This window comes from Heterocephalus glaber, unplaced genomic scaffold, assembly GCF_053883595.1.
Source record: "Heterocephalus glaber isolate CG9 unplaced genomic scaffold, H.glaber_assembly_v1.0 deba00000331, whole genome shotgun sequence".
Lineage (NCBI taxonomy): Eukaryota > Metazoa > Chordata > Mammalia > Rodentia > Bathyergidae > Heterocephalus > Heterocephalus glaber.
In genome coordinates, this window is record NW_028258142.1 from 21,123,685 (window position 1) to 21,144,134 (window position 20,450).

At 33.3% G+C, this 20,450-nt stretch overlaps 1 pseudogene; it reads right to left on the bottom strand.

The window, feature by feature from the left end:
* Positions 1 to 988: 988 nt before the first annotated feature.
* Positions 989 to 20,079, bottom strand: LOC101716678 (long-chain fatty acid transport protein 6 pseudogene; annotated as a pseudogene).
* Positions 20,080 to 20,450: the final 371 nt, after the last annotated feature.

Consider the following 20,450-nt stretch of genomic DNA (forward strand, 5'->3'; position numbering starts at 1 on the left):
TAAGGAGTATCAAGAAGGCAGGACTGTAGAATGAAGACACAAGGATATCTTTGCTGATGAGATAAACAGCTAATTCAGAGGGGAAGAATTTAGCTGGAGTCAGTTGACCTTGACTGGAAGTGAACTCAGCCAAGCTCTGCTACTTCCAGTGTAACACAGGCGAATTATGGAGGGGCAAGAAGCTTGTGCCACTATAGCCTGCTAATACTGGACAGGGGTGTCTGCTACATTAATTTATTATTATTATTTATTTTTTTAATGAAGACGATTTTATTGCATTACAGGATAAAACATACATAAAATATTTGGGTAAAATGTAGCCCTATATTAAAGACTAGAAACTTTACAGATTAGAAAGTATTTTCTGAATGATTATCTAAACAAACAACCATATATTTATTATTGAAAATCTTTAACATTAAGGCAAATATTTAGTTATGCACTGACTCTGAAAATAGGGGAAAAGGACAATCAACTAAAGTTATATCAACTAAAGCAAATTAAAATCTTAGTAAATAAAAGAATTATTTTGTATATTAAGAAAATATATCAAAAGGTTAATGTTAGTTCCAATTCTCCATTTCATAATGAGGAATCATATATATGATTCCCATTGCATGGTGATTTTATTTGCAGTTTTTTGCTTTTACTTTCTCATATGCATTTGGTAAAAATTGCACTTTGAATTGTGATCTCTTCCCAGACTAGAAATATGTAGTATGTTCCTGTCTTGTGATGCTGGGCAGCAGCAGCAAGCAGCAGCTCTGAGTCAGCCACACAATCACAAGGTCAAGCAACTGATTTCACAGTGCACTGTATTGCTCATTGTGATGTTTGATGTATTAAGTGCACAAATGCACTTTTGTCTTATGATATTTTCAACTTATGATGGGTTTATTGGGAGGTTATCCAACTGTAAGTCAAGTAGTATCTGTCTTTTCCTCTCATTCTTCTTAGAAATTCAAATGATACTATATCTACAAAAACCTTAACGTTTTACCCCCCCTAAAATTATCTGCTCATAAAGTTCTTGGGTCAGAGGCACATAAGATTTTTCCAAGTTATCCATAAAGTAAAGCGGATCAGAAATTTTGAGTGGATTAAATCCTTCTTCCACCAACTGAACCTTCTGTAGTTTGAATGTCCCTGTTGTTTCCATTTTTTCCTGAATTCTTAAAAATCGTGGGCAGGCATAAGATGGTAGAGATGTTGCAACTTGTTCATAAACTTTTTCCAAGTTTAAAGACTTATTTGGTTTTAAAATAACGGAAGCCATTCCTGCTTCTCCTTCATAACCTGACGCAGCCACACCATAGACATTTGTTTCCTGTGTGAAATCCAGCATTCCAATAACATCAGCAACCTCTGTGGTTGCCGCATTCTCTCCTTTCCCTCTGAATGTGTCTCCAACACGATCCCCCAAATAAAGGAAATTCTCCTGATCTTGGACCATTAAGTCTCCTGTGTTAAAGTAAACATCTCCCTTCTTAAAAACATCAAAAAGCAATTTGTTTTTTGGGCGCCTGTAAGACCCAGCATAACCAAAGAAGGGATTCTTTGTATTCACTCGAAAAATGAGAAGTCCAGGTTCTCCTTTTTTCACATGACTACACCAGTCTTGTTCATTTCTCATGGGTTCATCTTTCTGAAAATCATACTTTATCAATTCAAAATTGAAAAAAAGTTTGTAAAAGCAATTTGTTCTCCCAACTGACCCAATTTTCCCAGTGTGGTTCATGAAACAAATGTTTCCTTCAGTAGCTCCATAAAATTCACACATCTTAATATTTCCATATCTGTCTAAAAATTGTCTCCATACATCACTTCGCAAACCATTTCCAACTGCCAAACGCACCTGGTGATATTTTTCTCCATCTCTCTTAGGTTGTTTGCAAAGGTAGTGACAAAGTTCTCCAATATACTGAAACATCGTCACATTGTATTTCTTGAAATCGTTCCAAAATTGACTTGCTGAGAATTTTTTCTTTAGCACATAAGTGGCACATACATTGCCGGCAGGTAAGTTAATTAGATATCTTGTAGGCAGTTAGACAGGGCCAGCCCATGAGGAGCCAACATGGAGGATAGTCAAGGAGCCAACGTGGAGGACAATGAAGACACATTCACTCATTAATTTATTATTGAGATCAGAATCCTCATGATGCAATCATTTTCCAAAAATACCACCTGTGAACATTGTTGCATTAGGATCCAAGCCTTCACCACACAAATCTTTGGGAGACAGTCTACACTCAAACCATAATAAATGGCATTCACACATTAGCAAAATTTGGGGTGTTTGAAAAGTTTTGAAATTTTGAAAATTCTCTACAAAAATTCTAAGAAGGCTGGATGTCTTTGTGAGGTATTTAAAAAGAAAATAGTTCATCTTTTTTGGAAAGCCTCATTTATTCAGATCTGATTTCAGTTATGTATAGACATGGCTATGAAAGTTTTACTTTGTTGGGGAAATAAAAAATGTCTTGTGTTTTACTCAGGTAACTTGAGGGTTCTATCTGAAGTTTCCTTCTGCATAGCTGCTTTTCCTTAGCCTGTAACAGCATATCTTGCTTCTATCTTTTTTTTCTTAGGACCTATAACAAGAAAATATGACAAATTACTAGATTAATGAAATTTGAATCTAATTAAGTTTTCCTTCAATTTAATATACATTCATTATTTTTCACTTTGCTTCCAGGTCTTTTTTTTCAGAGCCCAGGGCACCGAGTGAGACATAGATGAGTTTAATGTCTAGGGAGGAAAACTTACATTCACATGGTTTCTTCTGCAATAATACAAAAGAAAAAATATAATTGTATGATAGAGGAATATTCAAATAAATCAAAGAGATTTATAGGTGGGAACAACTAACATTCAAGAATTATAAAAGAAAGCTGGGGATTTTAGCTCAGTGGTTTCTCCACCTGCTGCACAAGAGCAAGGACCTGAGTTCAATCCCCAGTACCAAAAAAAAAAAAAGAATTATAAAAGAAAGAAATCTAAAAAGAAGATGCTTAGTATCCTTTCTAAGGAACACATAGTGGTATCTCATTATGATTTCAATTGGCATTTCCCTGTTGACTAGTAATTTTAAGCATCATTTCATGTGCTTATTGACTATTTTTGTAACTTTGAAATACCTGTTTGAATCTTTTCCTCCATTATTATTTAGTAATTTTTCATTTTATCACTAGGTTTTAAGAGTTATTTGTGTATTTTGTATACAAGTTTTTGTCAGAAATATATGTTTTTAAAAAATATTTTCCCCTCACGAGACTGGCCATTTTATTTTTAATGTTACTTTTTTACAAAAATAATATAACTTTAATAAATTCAATTTTTATTGAGTTTTTCATATTTTGTGCTTTTTGTATCTTAAGAAAACATTATTTAATCCAATGTTGAAAAAATTATCATATGTTGTTTTGGTCTAAAAATGCACCTTACCATTCAAAGACTAAAATTTAACTGTCAATATGATAGTATTAATGGTTTTTATTGTTCCTGAATTTAGGGAAAGGTATTTTATGTTTCCATTTTAAGTGTGATATTTTCTATTTTTTGGTAGGTGTATTTTATCCATTTGAGGTTATTTTCTTCTGTTAGTAATCTATTTAGAGTTTTACACTGAATACATGTTGGATTTGGTCAAATATATTTTATGTACAATTTAAAATTACCATATGGTTCACTTTTAAAAATTTGTTGATAAGGCAATTGGTATTTATATATTTTCAAATGCTCAACTAGTTTCTTTCCTGGGATATATACATTATGAATATAATGGCACAATATTTTTCTTACATCTTTGGTAGGTTTTATGTTAATGTTACATTGATTTGTCTCTCCTCTAACTTATGAAAGAGTTTATATAACATTATTTGTCCTTTGAACTTTGAATTTATCAACAAAACTAAATCTGCAGTTGTCTTAATGGCGAAGTTCTGACCAAAACTCGAATCTTATTCAGACTTATTTCTTCTGTTAATTTTATCAGGTTGTATATTAACAAGAAACTTTTTCAATTTCAACTCAGTTCTACTTTTTTGTTATAAAATTGTTCTTAATATTTGTATTATTCCTTTAAATGACCAAAGTATTATAATAATTTCTTTTATACTACTGATGCTTTAATTTAAAAGCTCAAAAAAGAAAGCAAACTATTAGTTGTGGAAAAAATTGTACATGCATCAAAGAATGAGATGGTATGGAGAATTCCATGATGGTGGTTTTTATCTACTACAATTTACCCTTGTAGCTGAGTACAATGAAATGTTTTAGAAAAGATATGAAGAAAAACTATCTGATAATTGAAAACTAAATAAAAATAGGCAAATATAAAATGATATCAAAACTAATAAAATCCATTGCAGATGTGTGAGTTTCTTTGGTGATAAAATATGGGGCTGAAACATATGTGAAAAAGAAAAACAACTACTCAGGACAGGAAAAGGGGACCTTTTGGCCAGATCGTGTGTGACCTAATCCCCAAGTGGAGCAAACCAGGGAGAGGGATTCTGTCATGAACATACAGAGGACTGAGATCCATGACTTATTTACACACAAATGAGACATCGTCAAATCAGTAGAAGAAAGATGTTGTGAACTAAAATGAACTTTAAACTACTCTACAGGGGGAGGAATATTGTGGGCTGAATTTAACTGGATTATTATCTAGCAAATAGAAACATCAGAACTCTGGAAGAATATAAAAGCACTGAGAATCTATACAACACAATGTACACAGTGCACATACAAGGGTCACCAAAATGTAACTAATCTTCAGGTTAAAAATATAGTAAATAAATGACGACACAGAGATAACATGTTTAACAAACAAAAGATTAAAATAGCAATTATAACAGTGCTCCAGAAGATAAAGAAAAATACAAGAGGATACAAAAGGAAAGCATAAATTAGATAAAATAGTCAAAGATAAATTAGAACCTAAATTTATAAAATCTGAGTATTTTTTAGAAGGGCTAATAGAATGAACATAATAGAGAAGAAATTCAATAAATATCAAAATAATTTTAAAAACATGTAATATGAAATAGAAAAAACATTTAAAAGCAATCAGATTCATAGAAAGCAGAGATTAAGAAATGGGGGACAATATGAAATGTATACTGTATGTGTAATTGGAGCTCCCAAAGAGTAGAAGAAAATTGTGCAAAAAGTTATTTAAATAAATAATTTTTCCAAATTTGTATTTATACATGTACAAAGTTTATCAAAACAAACCAGAATGCTCAAAGAAGACCATGCTGAAATACATCCCAATAAAACTTAAAACCAAACGAATAACATTAAGAAGTGGGAGAAAAGACATAAAGAACAATGATTTGAATCACCATCATTCTCAATAGCAACTATTGAAGTTAATAATTGAAGTAATATTGAAATAATATTTGAAATAAAATTGAAATAATATTCTAAAAGTGTCGCAAGATAAAACTTTCAGAAGACAACCTCAAAATATCAGGAACAAAATAAAAATCATGAAAGGCAACTAAGGGAATTCTTTGACCTTAAATCTGATCTGCAAGACACGCCTAAGAACCTCAGACAAAAAAAAAAAAATAGAATTTCAGACTGAATGGAAATTATATTAACTTGTAGAATTAGCAATGAATGAGAAGCAATAGGACAACCTGAGTAATGCTTTCATTACACATTTTTAAAATGTGTATGACTTTTTCCAGTGTATGAGAGCACTGTATAAAGTGTTCAGTGTATATGGAGATAATACACAGCACAAACATAGTCCAAAGTTCACTGAGAGTTTTAAAAGTGATTTATATAGTTCCAAGGTCTTTACCTGTTTTATAAAGTTGCACAATATTAACTCTTAAATAGACGTGGAATGTTAGTTCAAGTATCTTAAGTTCTAGATCAACCAGTGAAATTTAATACAGGGATGTTTCTCAAAACCCAACAGATAGGTTAAGAGAGGATAAAAATAATTATATTAAACAATGTAAGTAATCTAAAGGAAGCCAGGAAATCAGATGCAAAGACATGATAGAAACAACAAAATAGAGAGGGAATAAAATTATAAGACTATGTTGGACCTAAATCTATCAGTAAGCACATTAACAGCCTAAAAACTTCAATTAAAAGACAAATATTGATTAAGTGAATAAAACAGTAAAATCCTTCAATGTGTTTTCCACTAGGGACACACTTAGATATAGAAATTTAAAAAAACAAGTGTATGGAAAATAGTGTTCTACATAAATAGCATAAGATTGAGTTTCTACTTTATGTCAATGAAATGAAAAGCTACATTCCTAAGCTAAAGAAGGCTATTTTATAAAAAATGAGAAGGAATCATTCATAAAGAAAGTTTATATTATAATTATCTAGACCAATAAAAATGGGACAAAAATATGTCAAGTGTACAAATTGATGGAAAGAAAAGGAGAAATAGAGATTATTTTTACAGCTTTTCTCTTAGCAATAAGTAAAACAATTAGAAATTTCATAAAAATACAGATCTAAATATCTTGATCTAATACAAATGTGTAGAATATTATAAAATCAATTTCAGAATAAGTAAAAAGAAATAAATAGTGATAAATGAGTTGCAATCAATTTAAAATGTTGAAAATTACAAAAATTACATTTTACAAATGTTCATTTTAATAACAGTAAAGCATATACAGGAAATTAACAGAACTCAAAAATTAAATATCAGAGTAAAATTGTATGTGAAAAACAAGAAATCTTACATGAAAGTAGATATATCTTAAATTGAATGGCAACAAAGAATATAAATATTGTACTTGGTGAGTTAAAGAATTACTTGAGTAGAAATTTATTTTAAAATTTTCATATATTACAAATATTAAATACCACACATTTCAGGGTTCATTTAATGAGCTATCATCATAGATCCTACAGACATTGAATGGGTACAAAAATTCAAACAACTTTATAGCAGGAATTTTACAATTTACATGAAATGGGAATTTTCTTTAAAAGTACAATTTTGCAATTTACATGAAATGGGCATTTTTTTTTAAAAAAGTCTATTAAAATTGACAAAGTAGAAACAAAGAATCTCTAATTTCTCTATTAAAGAAATTAAATTGTTTACCAAAAGCTTTTCTGGTAAGAAAACTCAGACTCATGGTAAATCAAATGTTTGAGGAAAAAATAATATAAATTTCACAAAAGTATTTGTTGTAGGAAATAGAAGAATAAAGATAACTTACTAAAACTGCCTTGTTTTAGGAGGGCAGCAAATCCTGTATACCAACAACTACTGAAAAAATTACATAACTGAGAAGAAAATTACCTACTGATATCCTCATAAATACAAATTGAAAATTCATAAACACAATGCTAGTGAATGATATTTAACATATTTACACACTAAAATGCATTTAACATCAGATTTATCTGAAGACTACAATAGTTGACATTAAAATCCAATAAATAATATATATTCATAGAAATATTATTCTCAATAGTCAAAAAATTGAAAGTCTGATATTCATTGATGAATGGGTTAACAAAATTATATAAAATATATTTATTATATATATGATTATTCCACCTGAAAAGAGAAGAAAATTACTTTTTCTTTAATGTTTATTCATTAATTTTATTGGTACATTTTTAGGTATACATTATGATCACATTCATCACTGGGAATTTGTACCTAAACATGACATGTCTTGGTTCTTATTTTTTCCCATTCCTCTTCCCCCACTTCCACACCAACACACCTCCCTATATACATAAGCTTTTCTTGGGGGGTGGGTACTGGGGATTGAACTCAGGACCTTGTGTTTGTGAGGCAGGTATGGCGCTGCTGAGCTACATCCCCAGCACATATATACATAAGATTTGTTTCCATTTTTTCCTTTTTAAGTTTTTTTCTTTCCTTCCTTTCCTTTCCCCTGCATCCCTGCCCTACTTTCCATTCCCCTTTGAATATTTTCTTCTTATTTCATAATATCTGTTATAGATTTTGGTCCTCATTTACACTTTCAGTTTGTCACACCAGAGAAATAATTCAGTGTTTACATATGTGTGTCCTATGTATTTCACTTAAGAGTATGGTTTCAGGGTGCATTAATTTAGATATAAACGTCTCCAGTTTATCTTTTTCATGGCCGAGTAGTACTCTATTCTATTTTTTAAAAAGCCATCTTCTTTACCCAATCCTCAGTTGATGGACATTAGGGCTGTGCACATATATCACTGTGGTATGATACTTTTAATTCTTTTAGAAACATTATGAGAAGGGGAATAGCTGGGTCAAGTGGGAACTCTCATCCTAGTTTTTGAAGAATTTTCACACTGATTTCCACAGTGGTTGCAACAGTCTACACTCCCATCAACAGTGGAGAAGTGTTCCTTTTTCTCCACAGCCCTTCCAGCATTTGTTATTGGTTGATTTCTTGATAGCAGCCATTCTTTCAGGAGTGAGATGGAATCTCAGCAATGTTTTCATTTATATCTCTCCAATGACTAATGATGTTGAACATTTTTTAATATGTTTATTTGCTGCTTCTAGTTCTTCATCTGAGAAATGTTTATTAGTTTCAGATACCCATTTTTGGATTGGATCTTTAAATTTGGGAGGTCTGATTTTTTTAAGTTCTTTATGTATTCCATATAGTAGACCTTTGTCTGAGGAATAGCTGGTAAAAATTTTTTCCCACGTTGTGAGTTGTCTCTTCAGTCTGTTGTTGGTTTCTCTTGCTATACAAAAACTTTTTAATAAGGTGAGATCCCAGTTGTTGATCCTTCGTGCTAGTTCCCATGGAGCTGAGGTTTTGTTAATGAAATCTTTTCCTACACCAACCAATGTCTTCAAGAGTTGTACCTAACCCATCTTCCAGCAGGTTTAGTATTTCTGTTTTTATATTTAATAGATCTTTGATATATTTTGATTTCAGTTTAGTGTATGGTTAGAGATACAGGTCTAGCTTTCATCTTTGGCAAGCTAAAACCCAGCACCATTTATTAAAGAGGCTATCTTTCCTCCAGTGAGGGTGTTTGGGTCCTTTGTCAAATATGAGGTGGCTGAGAAATTCTGGAGTTGGTTCTGCATATTCTAATTTGTTAGATTTGTCTGTTACTTTGCCAATATTATGCTGTTATTATCACAGTAGCTTTGTACTATAGTTGGGGATTGTGATACCCCAGCCTTGTCTTTGTTGCCTACAATTGCTTTTGCTATTCTAGATCTCTTCTAGTTCCAAATAAATTTTTGGATTGTTTTCTCTAGTTCTGTGGAATATGTTGTTGGAATTTCAGTCAAAATCACATTGAATCTATATAGCAGTTGTGGAAGTATGGCCATTTTTACTATATTGGTTCTTCCTACCCAAGAGCAAGGTAAGTCTTTTCATTTTCTGATATCCTCTTCAATCTGTTTTTTTTAAGAATGATGTAATTTTCAAATATATCTCTTTTACTTCCTTTGTTAGATTGACTTCTAAGTATTTTATTTTTTGGGTGCTATTGTGAAAGAAGTTATTTCCCCAATTTGCCTCTCAGTGAGTCTGTTATTTGTGTACAGGAAGTCTATTGATTATTATGAGTTGATGATGTACCCAGATACTCTACTGAATTTGATTATTACATCTAGAAGACTTTTGGTGGTGTTCTTAGGATCTTTTATATAGAGTATCATGTCATCTGCAAATAGAGTTTAACTTCTTCATTTCATATCTTTATTCCTTTTATTTCTTTCTCTTGTCTAATTGCTGTGGCTAATATTTCAAGAACTATGTTGAACAAGAATGGTGATAGTGTACATCCTTGTCTTATTCCTGATTTTAGCATGAAAGATTTCAGTTATTGACTCCTTAGTATGATGTTGGCTGTAGGTTTTTCATAGATAACTTTTATCCAGTTGAGATAAAGACCATCTATTCCAATTTTCTGTTGGGTTTTTATCATGAATGGCCACTGGATTTTGTTGAATGCTTTTTCTGCATATATTGAGATGATCACATGTTTTTCATCCTTGCCTCTGTTAATATAGTGTATTACTTTGATTGATTTGCATATGTTGAACCATCCCTGCATCCCTGGGATGAATCCTACTCAGTTAGGGTGTATGATCTTCTTAATGATCTTCTGCATTCCGTTTGCCAGGATTTTATTGAGGATGTTTGTGTCTATGTTCATTAGGGAGATTGGCCTATACTTCTCTTTTTTGGTTGAGTCTTTCTCTGGTTTTGGTATCAAGGTAATGCTTGCTTCCAGGGATGAATTTGCTCTTTTCAATTTTATTAAAGAATTTGAGAAGCAGTGGCATTTGTTCTTCTTTAAATTTCTTATAGAATTCAGCAATGAATCCATAAAGACCTGAGCTTTTCTTGTTGGTAAGTTTTAAATAACATTTTTAAAATTTCATTAATTGATATTTGGTTGTTTAGAAATTTTATACCCTCTTGGTTCAACTTTGATAATTCATATGTTTCTAGGAATCTGTCCATTTCATCCGTGTTTTCCATCTTATTGGAGTACAGGTTGTCAAAGTAGGTATTGACGATCCTCTGGATTTCTGTTGGATCTGTTGTAATTTCACCCTTTTTTCCTAATTGCATGGACTTGAGCCTTTTCTTTATTTGATAAGTTTGGCTAAGGGTTTGTCAATTTCATTTATTCTTTCAAAGAACCAACTTTCTGATTCATTGATTTTTGGTATTGTTCTCTTAGTCTCCATTGCATTGATTTTCTGCTCTGATCTTTATAATTTCTTCCCTTGTATGACCTTTGTTTTTGTATTGCTCTTATTTTTCCAGAAGCTTGAGGTTTAGCATTACATTGCTTATTTGAGCTTGCTCTGTTTTCCTAAATGAGCATTGACTGCTGTGAATTTCCCTTGTAGGACTGCTTTCACTGTGTGCCATAAATTCCAGTGTGTTGTATTGGCATTATGATTTGATTGTAGAAACTGTCTAATTTCTTCTTTACTTTCCTCTGTGACCCATTCATTGTTCAGGAGGGTGTTATACAATTTCCATCTGTTTATTGAGTTTTTATAGTTTCTTTTGTTATTGATCTCCAATTTCATTGCACTATGGTCTGACAAGATGCAGGATATAACTTAAATTACTTTTTATTTCCTTAAGCATGTTCTATGAGCTAACATGTGGTCTCTTTTGGAGAACAACCTGTGTGCAGTTGAGAAGAATGTGTATTCTGGTTTTGTTGGGTGGAAAACTCCATAGACATCTATTAAATCCATTTGTTCAAAAGTTTAGTTTAGTTCTAGTATTTCATCATGGATTTTTTTTTGTCTAGTTGATCTATTTGTGACAGTGGAGTATTATGGTTCCCCACTTCTATTGTATTAGTGTTTATTTGATTTTTCATGTCTGTTAATATTTGTTTTAGATAGTTTGGTGCACTAGTATTTGGTGCATATATATTTATGACTATCATCTCTTCCTCTTAGATTATTCCCTTTACAAGGTTGTAGGGTCTCTCTTAATTCATTGTCTTTCTTAATTAGTGTTGGTTTGAAATCCATCTGATCTGCAAATATTATAGCTACTCCTGGTGTTTTCCTCTCACATAGAGTATTGTTTTCCATCATTTAACTTTCAGTCTATGAATATCTTTTGAATTGAGTGTGTTTCTTGTATGCAGGACAGTGTTGGAACTTTCTTCTTGATCTATTCTGCCAGTTAGTTGAGAACGTTGATAGGTTAATTGAGGCCCTTAACATTGATGGTTATAGTTTATGTGCATTGACTTATGTCATTATATTTTCCTGTTTTGGGCTCTTTTATTTTTTTCATTTTCCCCCCATCCTAATTGGTTTCTTGCCTTGCCAGATGGCTTCACTCTATTGGGGTTCATGGAGTTGTAATCCTTCTTGTCTTTTTTCATTTGTTGTTTAGAATTTTTTTGAGTGGTGGTTTGATATTCATGAAGTTCCTCAGGTGCTCTTTGTCATGAAAGTATCTTATTTCTTCATCGATTTTGAGATACACTTTTCCAGGATACATCAGTCTGGGTTGGAGGGTTTTTTTTTTTAGGGCTTGAAATATTTCTTTCCAGGCTCTTATTGACTTAAGGGTTTGTGTTGAGAAGTCTGCTGTGACTCTTATGGGCTTTCCTTTGTAGATAATTTGTTTCTTTTCTCTAACTGTTTTTAGTATTTTGTTCTTATGTTGGATTTTTTGGAACTTTGACTGTTATATGCCTAGGTGTAGATTATTTTTTAATCACGGCTAGTTGGCATCCTATATGCCTCCATATTCTGTATGTCAGATTCTTTTCCCTGCTTGGGAATTTTTCTATCATTACCTCTGTGAACAGTTTTTTTAATGTTGTTTGCATTAAACATTGCATTGACTTATTTTCATTGACTTTGACTCTGATGACTCTTATGTTATTCTTTGCATCATCTAGCAGCTGCTGGATTGATTTCTCCTGGTTCCTTGTTATTTTTAAGTCTCTCTTTTCATGGTCACTAACCACAATCATGTCTTGTAGATCTGATATTCTGTCTTCACATTGGCTCATTCTACTGTATTCACTTTCAAAGGAATTTTTAGTCTCCTGGATATCTGTTTGGATCTGCTTCATATATTCCATTTCTTTCTTATGCTGGTCATTCATGTTTTCTATCATGTTCCTGAGCTCCTCTATTTTTTTTATCTGTTTCTGTTCTAGAGTCTCTAAGAATGCCTTTCATTTTGGTCTCCATCTCTGTAATTATCTGGGAAATTATTTCTCCTTTGAATTTTTCTAGAGTCTTGTTCATTTGTTTCATTTCCCTTATTATCAGTTTGGGGAGTCCAGGTTATTGGCTTTTGGGCTGTTCTACTTCTTTGCTCCTTGGGTTTGCCTTTGGTGAGCTGGAAGTCTGGGTTTGCATCTTGTTTAGGTGTCATCTCAATTTACTTTTTGGTTGTTAATGTTGTTAGTTTAATTCTTGGGTTGATATTTGTGTTTTGAGCCTGTAATGACCCTTAGGCAAAATCAGTTTTGGTATACCAGGAACAACCACTAACTACAACAATCACATCACTTTGGTCAGCATAATACAATCAGCATCAACAATAGCATCAAACACAGCTTAGAAAATGACAAATTGGGGTAATTGTTAATCTGTCCCTTAACTTTATAGACTAGACTTGTGGTTATTTATCAAAATAAAGGACCAACCAGAAATATGTTTACAGTAAATGATCCCTTCAATATAGCAAATTTACCTTCTGTGAAGAAAACTTGAAGGAGTTGGGGGGAATAGTGAAATATGAGGAGAGGGAAAGGTTAGAAGTAAGGCTAGAGGACACAGGAGGATAAACTGGTGAACACAGGAGGAAAAGAGAGAAGGGAGGAACAAAATCAAGAACAGAACACACTAACAGTAACAGGAAAACTAAAATTTGTATTTATGCTCCTGTAAAAATAAGAACAATCAAGAAAAAAAAAACTGGACAAAAACAAGAACAGGAAAGGAGAGAAATGAAAGAGGAGGAGAAGAAGGAAAGGAAGGAGGATGAGGGGGAAGGGGAGAAAGAGAGAAGGAAAGAAAAGAGGAAAAGGAAAAAAAAGTCCCCCTCAAGGTGTGTCTCTGCTGTTCCTGGTAGACAATGTGGGCTGCAGTGTACAGAACAGAGTTGATTAGTTTCAATGAGCCAGCCATAGTCCACTGTGGTTCAGGCTGGTCTCTGGCTGCAAGGCCAGAGTTGAGCTTCCTGCCCTCCGTGGATTTGAACTCTGCCCAGTTCTGCTGCAGATTTGCATCACCCTCCCCTCACAGTAAGTCCATGTTCCAATAGAGAGTGCTGATTCCAACTACTCACCGATGGCTGTGGTCTGTTGCATTTTTTATTACAGTGGCTCTCTTTCTCTCCCGGTGGGCTTCAGTTTTCAACAACAAGCCACGGAGAGGGCCTCTCTTTCTGCTGCTCACCACTCTGCCATCTTTCCAACCTCAGTGCTATGGCCTTTCTGCCCTCTGCCATTGTCTGGATCTGGCCGGTTGGCATAGGTGGTTGGCACGCACTGCTGAATCAAGAGAAGAAAATTCTGATACAGTCTACAAAATGGATAAATTTTGAACATATGCTAAGTGAAATAAGCTAGACTCAAAAGTACAAGTATTATATGATTTTCTTATATTTTTAGAAATATATAAGTACATCTATAGGACAATAAATACATAAACCTTTAATTCAGAGGGAAAACCAAAGTAAGGACATCCTGATAGGCTCCTAGAAAGCTCATAAGTTACTAATATTATATTTTTCAAGGTGGGTAATATTTAGATGAGTGTTCATTCTATTACTAGTCTTCATAATTTAGATAAACTTCATCTCTCAAATAAAAGAAAAATTCTAGGGTCAGACTCTGTCTCTTGTGTATTGGTCCAGCTATTAATCATTTTTCAATTCATAATACATCTTCTGTTTATTTCATGCAAAAAGCATTGCAAAAAGATGTTTCTCCAGAGAGAGTAAGGGAAAAGAATTTAGTATTTCTGTGCTTGCCATACCATTGTTGATAATGCTAATTTTAACACTGTTTAAAAATGATGTGCAGAATTCTTGCCCCATTTTACTTCCACCATACTGGAATAAAGAATTTTTTCCTTTCATTTTATTTCTAGAAATTAATTGCTCACATATCTTTCCACATCAGGTGGATAACAGACACAATGCATGCTGTTCATAATTTAACACAGGAGGACTTGCATCCTTGGATACATTTCAACCTTGTGAGTACCTTCAAATTGGGAATAACTCAATATCACCAAAGAAAAAGTGAAATACAAAGCATTTAGAAATGTTGTCTATGTTTCAATTTTTAGAGGAGTCTAATTTCTCAATGCCATATCAGCATCACTTGTTCAAATGATAGGCAGATTAATAATGAACATCATATATACTTTTTTCCAGACCTTTGGTCATAGAATATACATTATGACTTGACTTGTTTTTGTCAAGACAAAATCTGACACCAGCAAGATTTATCTGGAGATGTGCTTTCTAAGAGAAGCAGCAGGCTCCAAATGATGATAGGCAATGTAATAGCTGTGATTTATGACAAGCTCAAAGCTTATCAATGTGGTCCAACAGCTAGGAAAGAGAAAATTATATCCACAGGACCAATTTTATATTTTTTAATATTTATTTGAATTGACAATTTATGTGTAACTTCCTCTGGTAGCTGTTAAAAATTTCAATTCAGATACTTTATTTGTCACTATAGATGCTCTGCTGACATTAGTGACAACGGAAATTCTGCATGGTGAATGTTTCAACATTCTGTCAACATGTATGAGTCTAACACTTATGGGAAGATAGATTTTTTATTGGTTTTGACTAGTTTTTAGCCTATCTTTCTTGACTGGTAAAGAAATAATGTTGCTATATATTTACATAGGCATAATATAGAAAATTCCAAAGATTAATATTTAGTTAGGTTTTTACTTGGTGTCAAATAGCACTATATCAATACATATTTGACTATCTTTAGAATTTGACAGTATGTGTATAATGATATGAAAGAGAAACACCTTTGAAAAATACATGCTGTCAAGCATGTCCAACATTTTGGCTTGCTTGAGGTACATTGAGTGAAGAGGAATTTTCTTGCAATACCTAAAATCTATACAGTCACTTATGAACGTTTGAGTTGTGAGCTTTCACAAATATGAACAGAGCTCATATTACGAACATTTTTAGAGGTGAACAAATCACAGAAGTGGCTCACGTGTCTGTCAAACATTGTCACAGTTGTGCTGCTGTGTGCTCACCATACAGTGTGATAGTGCACAGTGGTACAGTGCTCAATCAGAGGCCAGGATATCTGGAAGCAAGAGAAAAAGCAGTGGTGATGTGAAGGGCACTGCTGGGAATGTATTTGTGTCAAAGATGTATAAGACTCATTTTGTCAGACTTATGAATGAATCCAACTTATGTATGTTCTCCCAGAAAGAAACTCATTTGTAATTCAGGGACTTATAATATAACTAGATAACAAAATTGCTTTTATTTTTTATTATAGCACACTTGTTTAAAAAAGCGGGCACAACTAGGACACTCTTGCCTTCTTTTAATTACTACACAATAATCACTCAACAAAGTGATTCTTCTGCCTTTTCTTCAGTTATATCAATAACATCACAGAATGAAAAATGCATTTTCAATGTTGGAGAAATTCTAAGAAACTTACAAAAATAAACAAACCAAAACTAAAATTCATAAGTGAATTTAGCAAGGTTGCAGTACTCTAGACTAATATACAAAAATCAGTTGTAATTCTATACACAAGAAATAAATAACTGGAAAATACAATAATATCATTGATAAATAGGAGCAAAAATATTAAATACTTTAAAATAAAATAAATGTAATGTGTATAAGACATATACACTTAAAACTGCAAGAAGCCTATATATTTATCAGTAGGTGAATAGAAAAGAAAATGAGATATTTATACACAATGTACTACTACTTCACTATAAAGAAGAATATACTTGAGCCATTTGTAGGAAAATGGATGCAGCTACAGACCATAATGTTAAGTGAAACAAATTAGACACACAAACTTAAATATCACATGATTTCTCTTATATGAGAAACTCAATATAATAAATAGCAAAATAAAAGAGAAGAGGAATTATGGAAATAGTGTCTTTGCAAAAGGGAAAGGAAAGAATAAATGAAGGAAAAGTGGAAGGAGGAGAGGAAAAAGAGTTAAAAAAAAAAAAAGGATTCAGTTGTATTATATGCACATTTGTAACAACTCCCTACAAGGAATGTAATCATTATGTGCTGCAAACATGTACCAATAAAAATGAAAAAAAGAAAATTTAAGCAATAATAAATGAAACTGCCAAATACTGTGGAAATAAATAAAAGACCTAGATAAATTGATATACTATGTTTATGCATAGAAATATTCATTATTTATATTCAGACCTCAATTCAATTTAAACAGATGTATACACATACACATACAATTCTATGTATACACATACAATTCTAGTAGGCTTTTTTTGTAGAAATTAAAATACTAATTACATAAACAATATGCACATGAAAAGAGAAAACAATGAAAAGGCCCCCAAAACAATAAATGTAGACCCGATGCAACCAGAAAATAATATTGAAAAAGGAAAAATATGAGAGATTTAATAACTTGATTCTAAGAATTAATATGAAGCAATAGTCATCAAGACAATATTAGTGTATATGCACAAAAATTGATCAAACTAGCAGTGCCAAGGGTTCAGAAATATTTAGTCAGTACATTTTCACACTTAATTCAATAGAAGAAAGAATAGTGTTTACAACCAGTGTTTGGGAAGAAATTTAGTATATATTTGAGAAAGAAAAATGATTTAAATTCTTATCTCACATTATAAGCAAAAATTTTAAGACATCACAGATTTAAATATAAAAGTTAAAATTATAAAACTTGTGTAAAATATATGAGAATATATTTGTAACAAGGAATAGGCAATAGTTTTTTATTAGTACATGTTTGCAGTACATGGTGTTTACATTCACCTTGGGAAGTGGGCACATTACATAATAAATAATGTTTCTCTTTTTTAGTCCTTTTTCCAGCCACCCTTCCTCTCCACCTCTAAATCCCCTTTCCTCATTTTCATTCTTGTTGTTATTATTATTCGTAGCTCAGGTTTATAACATATAATGATAACATTCATTGAGGTTACTAGGTTCCTTTATGTGATATATCTTAATTCTATTTGCTTCCCCTTCTTATTGAGGCCCTAGCCAAGAGGCTAGATCTCCTGTAAGGCAATATGACACAAGGCAAAAGAAAGAAAGACACAGAAACAAGATTTGAACAGATAATGGTGATCCGGGATGGGTCACAACAAACATGTGGTGATAAGGGCGAGCATGTGGCAAGGACCACAAGCAACCAGGTCCGTCGGTATTTATTGATTATACAGGCATGGGTAAAAACGGGTAGAAGGGCTCATGTGGCATCTGGTGATATCAACTGACACAGGCAAGGCTTGTAGAAAGAATTAGACATACTTGCAGAAAGATCAGAACTGACCAAAGGTCAGTTGTGGTTTATCAGTAAGCTACTGAAAACAATTAAGGGATGTGCGGGTTTGGGGATAGAATGTGGGCCATGTAGTCCTCAGCTGCAGTGTTATCTCACTAGGAACCTTGCAGCTTCACAGATCAGGGCTTAGATCTCCACAGCAGTCATTGGCACAGAAGCTATACTAGCCCAAAATGTCATCCAACATGCTCCTGTAAGTCACATAGACTTTGGTCCAAGTCTGAGTACATTAGAATGAATTATAGGGGGAAAATGCCTGCTCCATATTACAGCCCGCTCTGACTTTGGTTAGGGTAGTCGGCCAAATCTTCCCCTCCTCCTCTCCTTTCATCTTCAGTGTCCTAGACCATTTTCCATTTGCAAAATTTCTATCCCCTTGTTTCCTTCTATCTGTCCTTTTATTATACACTTTGTTGTACTGTGCCTTACTCAAATAAGAGGTACCACAAAACATTTAAGCTTGTGTGACTGATTTATTTCACTCAACATTATATTTTTAAAATGCATCTGTTGTCTTTGGATTTATCTTTCTTTAAGGCCAAGTAGTGTTCCTTTACATATAGACACCACATTTTCTCTATTCATTCATCTGTTGATGGATATCTTGGCTGCTTCCAGGATTTAGCTATTATGAATTGTACTGCTATAAACATTGTATGCATGTATTGCTATAGTATGAAATATTTAGCTCTTTGGGGAAGATGTCTAGAAGGGGGATAGCTGGTTTGTATTGTATACCATTTCCACCTATTCCATTCAATTTGATTGGATCCTGTCACTGGTGAGGAGAGAACTTCTACTGGTTATAAAAGTATCAACAGATCCAAGCAAACATCAATCATAAACACTAAAACTGGTTTCGACAATTTCACCATTTCCTCAATACCCCGTACAGACTGCATTTTCTATTTGTGGGATGTAGAGGGTGTAGGAGAGGGGAGAGGAAGTGGAAAAATAAGGAAATATGTTAATGGGAAGAGAAGAAGGTAAGAAAAATATCAGTAGGTTAAAAAATAGGAATTCAAATTCTGAATTATTTTTATATCTGGGATAAATTGCTAGTGTTGATGGCATTAGAGAGAGTATTTGTTGAGTGAGAAGGAGCTGTCCAGATGAAGGAAGTGTATTTAGAGGTTGAGGGAGGTGTGAGATTGTCAGTACCTGTAAATATAATTGTACGTAAGTTTTTTGGAAGCTCTATTCCCAATTTTGTAAAGATTTACCCTGACATGCCCTTAAGTGTACTTTTTAATTTATAACCCTGCTTAATTTTTATACTCTAATGGAGTTACAGAGGCACTTTTATATTTGTGCTGTTGGATAGGTGGAGAGAAGGAGGAGGAAGTCAAGGAAGCAAGATAATGAAGAGAGGATAGAAAATAGGGAATGGAGAGAGAAGATAGGAGAGAACTAACAGAGATAGCAGTTAAAGGAGAAAATCTTGAGACTTAATAGTGTAATAATCAACCAATACCAACAAAGATACAAGAACCACAAGAAAAAAATAAAAACAAAATAGAAAAACAAAAAAACTTGCTCCAAATCCAACAAAATATAAGGATACTGTAACTACAACTAACAAAATAACAATAGAAAAAAGAATAAAATCTTTCACACATTTGTTATAGCATTAACTTGGAGCTTCCACACAGCTCCCTCTGTACAACAACATCACTGTCTGATTTTGAGTAGCCAAACAGTGTCCCCCTTTAGGCCAGACAATTGGCTTCCCAAAGCCTTGAGGGGTATTGTTTCTCAAAATGTGTGTCCTGGTTGCTAGCTGTATTCTGAGCATGACTCCTCACAGACATCCATGGATCTGAGTGCCTTAATCAACTTGGGAGAAGTAAATATCATGAGCATCTCTGTCTTTCTTTCATGGTCTTTTCTTGCCTAACAAACACATGGCCAAAAACCTCTGATCCAGGTGGTGTTCACTGTCTTTCTGCCTACAGATGTCTGTCTGTCTCACCCCTGTCTATAAAACCTAGTGCTCAGAGTCTCCCTTTGCTGATGTGGGGAGGTGAGCAGCATGTCGCACTATCTCAGGGCTGTTCCATTTTTGGAGAAGCAGTACTAGAAAACTCACTCTTTTCTGGCTCTGTTCAGGCACTCTCTGAATCTGATCTGCCCATTTGTTTTGATAATTCTTTTCCCTGCTCTTTCCATAGAGAGTCTTGGGTAGGGTACTAAATATCCATGTATAGCACTCTCACTGGAAGTAGGAGGTGCCAGTGACTTATCATTATTACTATTTGTTTTTTCTGTGTTGAACAAGGCTTCTCTCTTCCCAGAGCCCTGCTGCCCACTGGTGGTGGTACACTAATTTTTTATAAGATACTGGTGCATTCTACCACCCACCAGCTCTGGTGCACTGTTTTTTAAAGTAGGTTGTGTATGAGTAT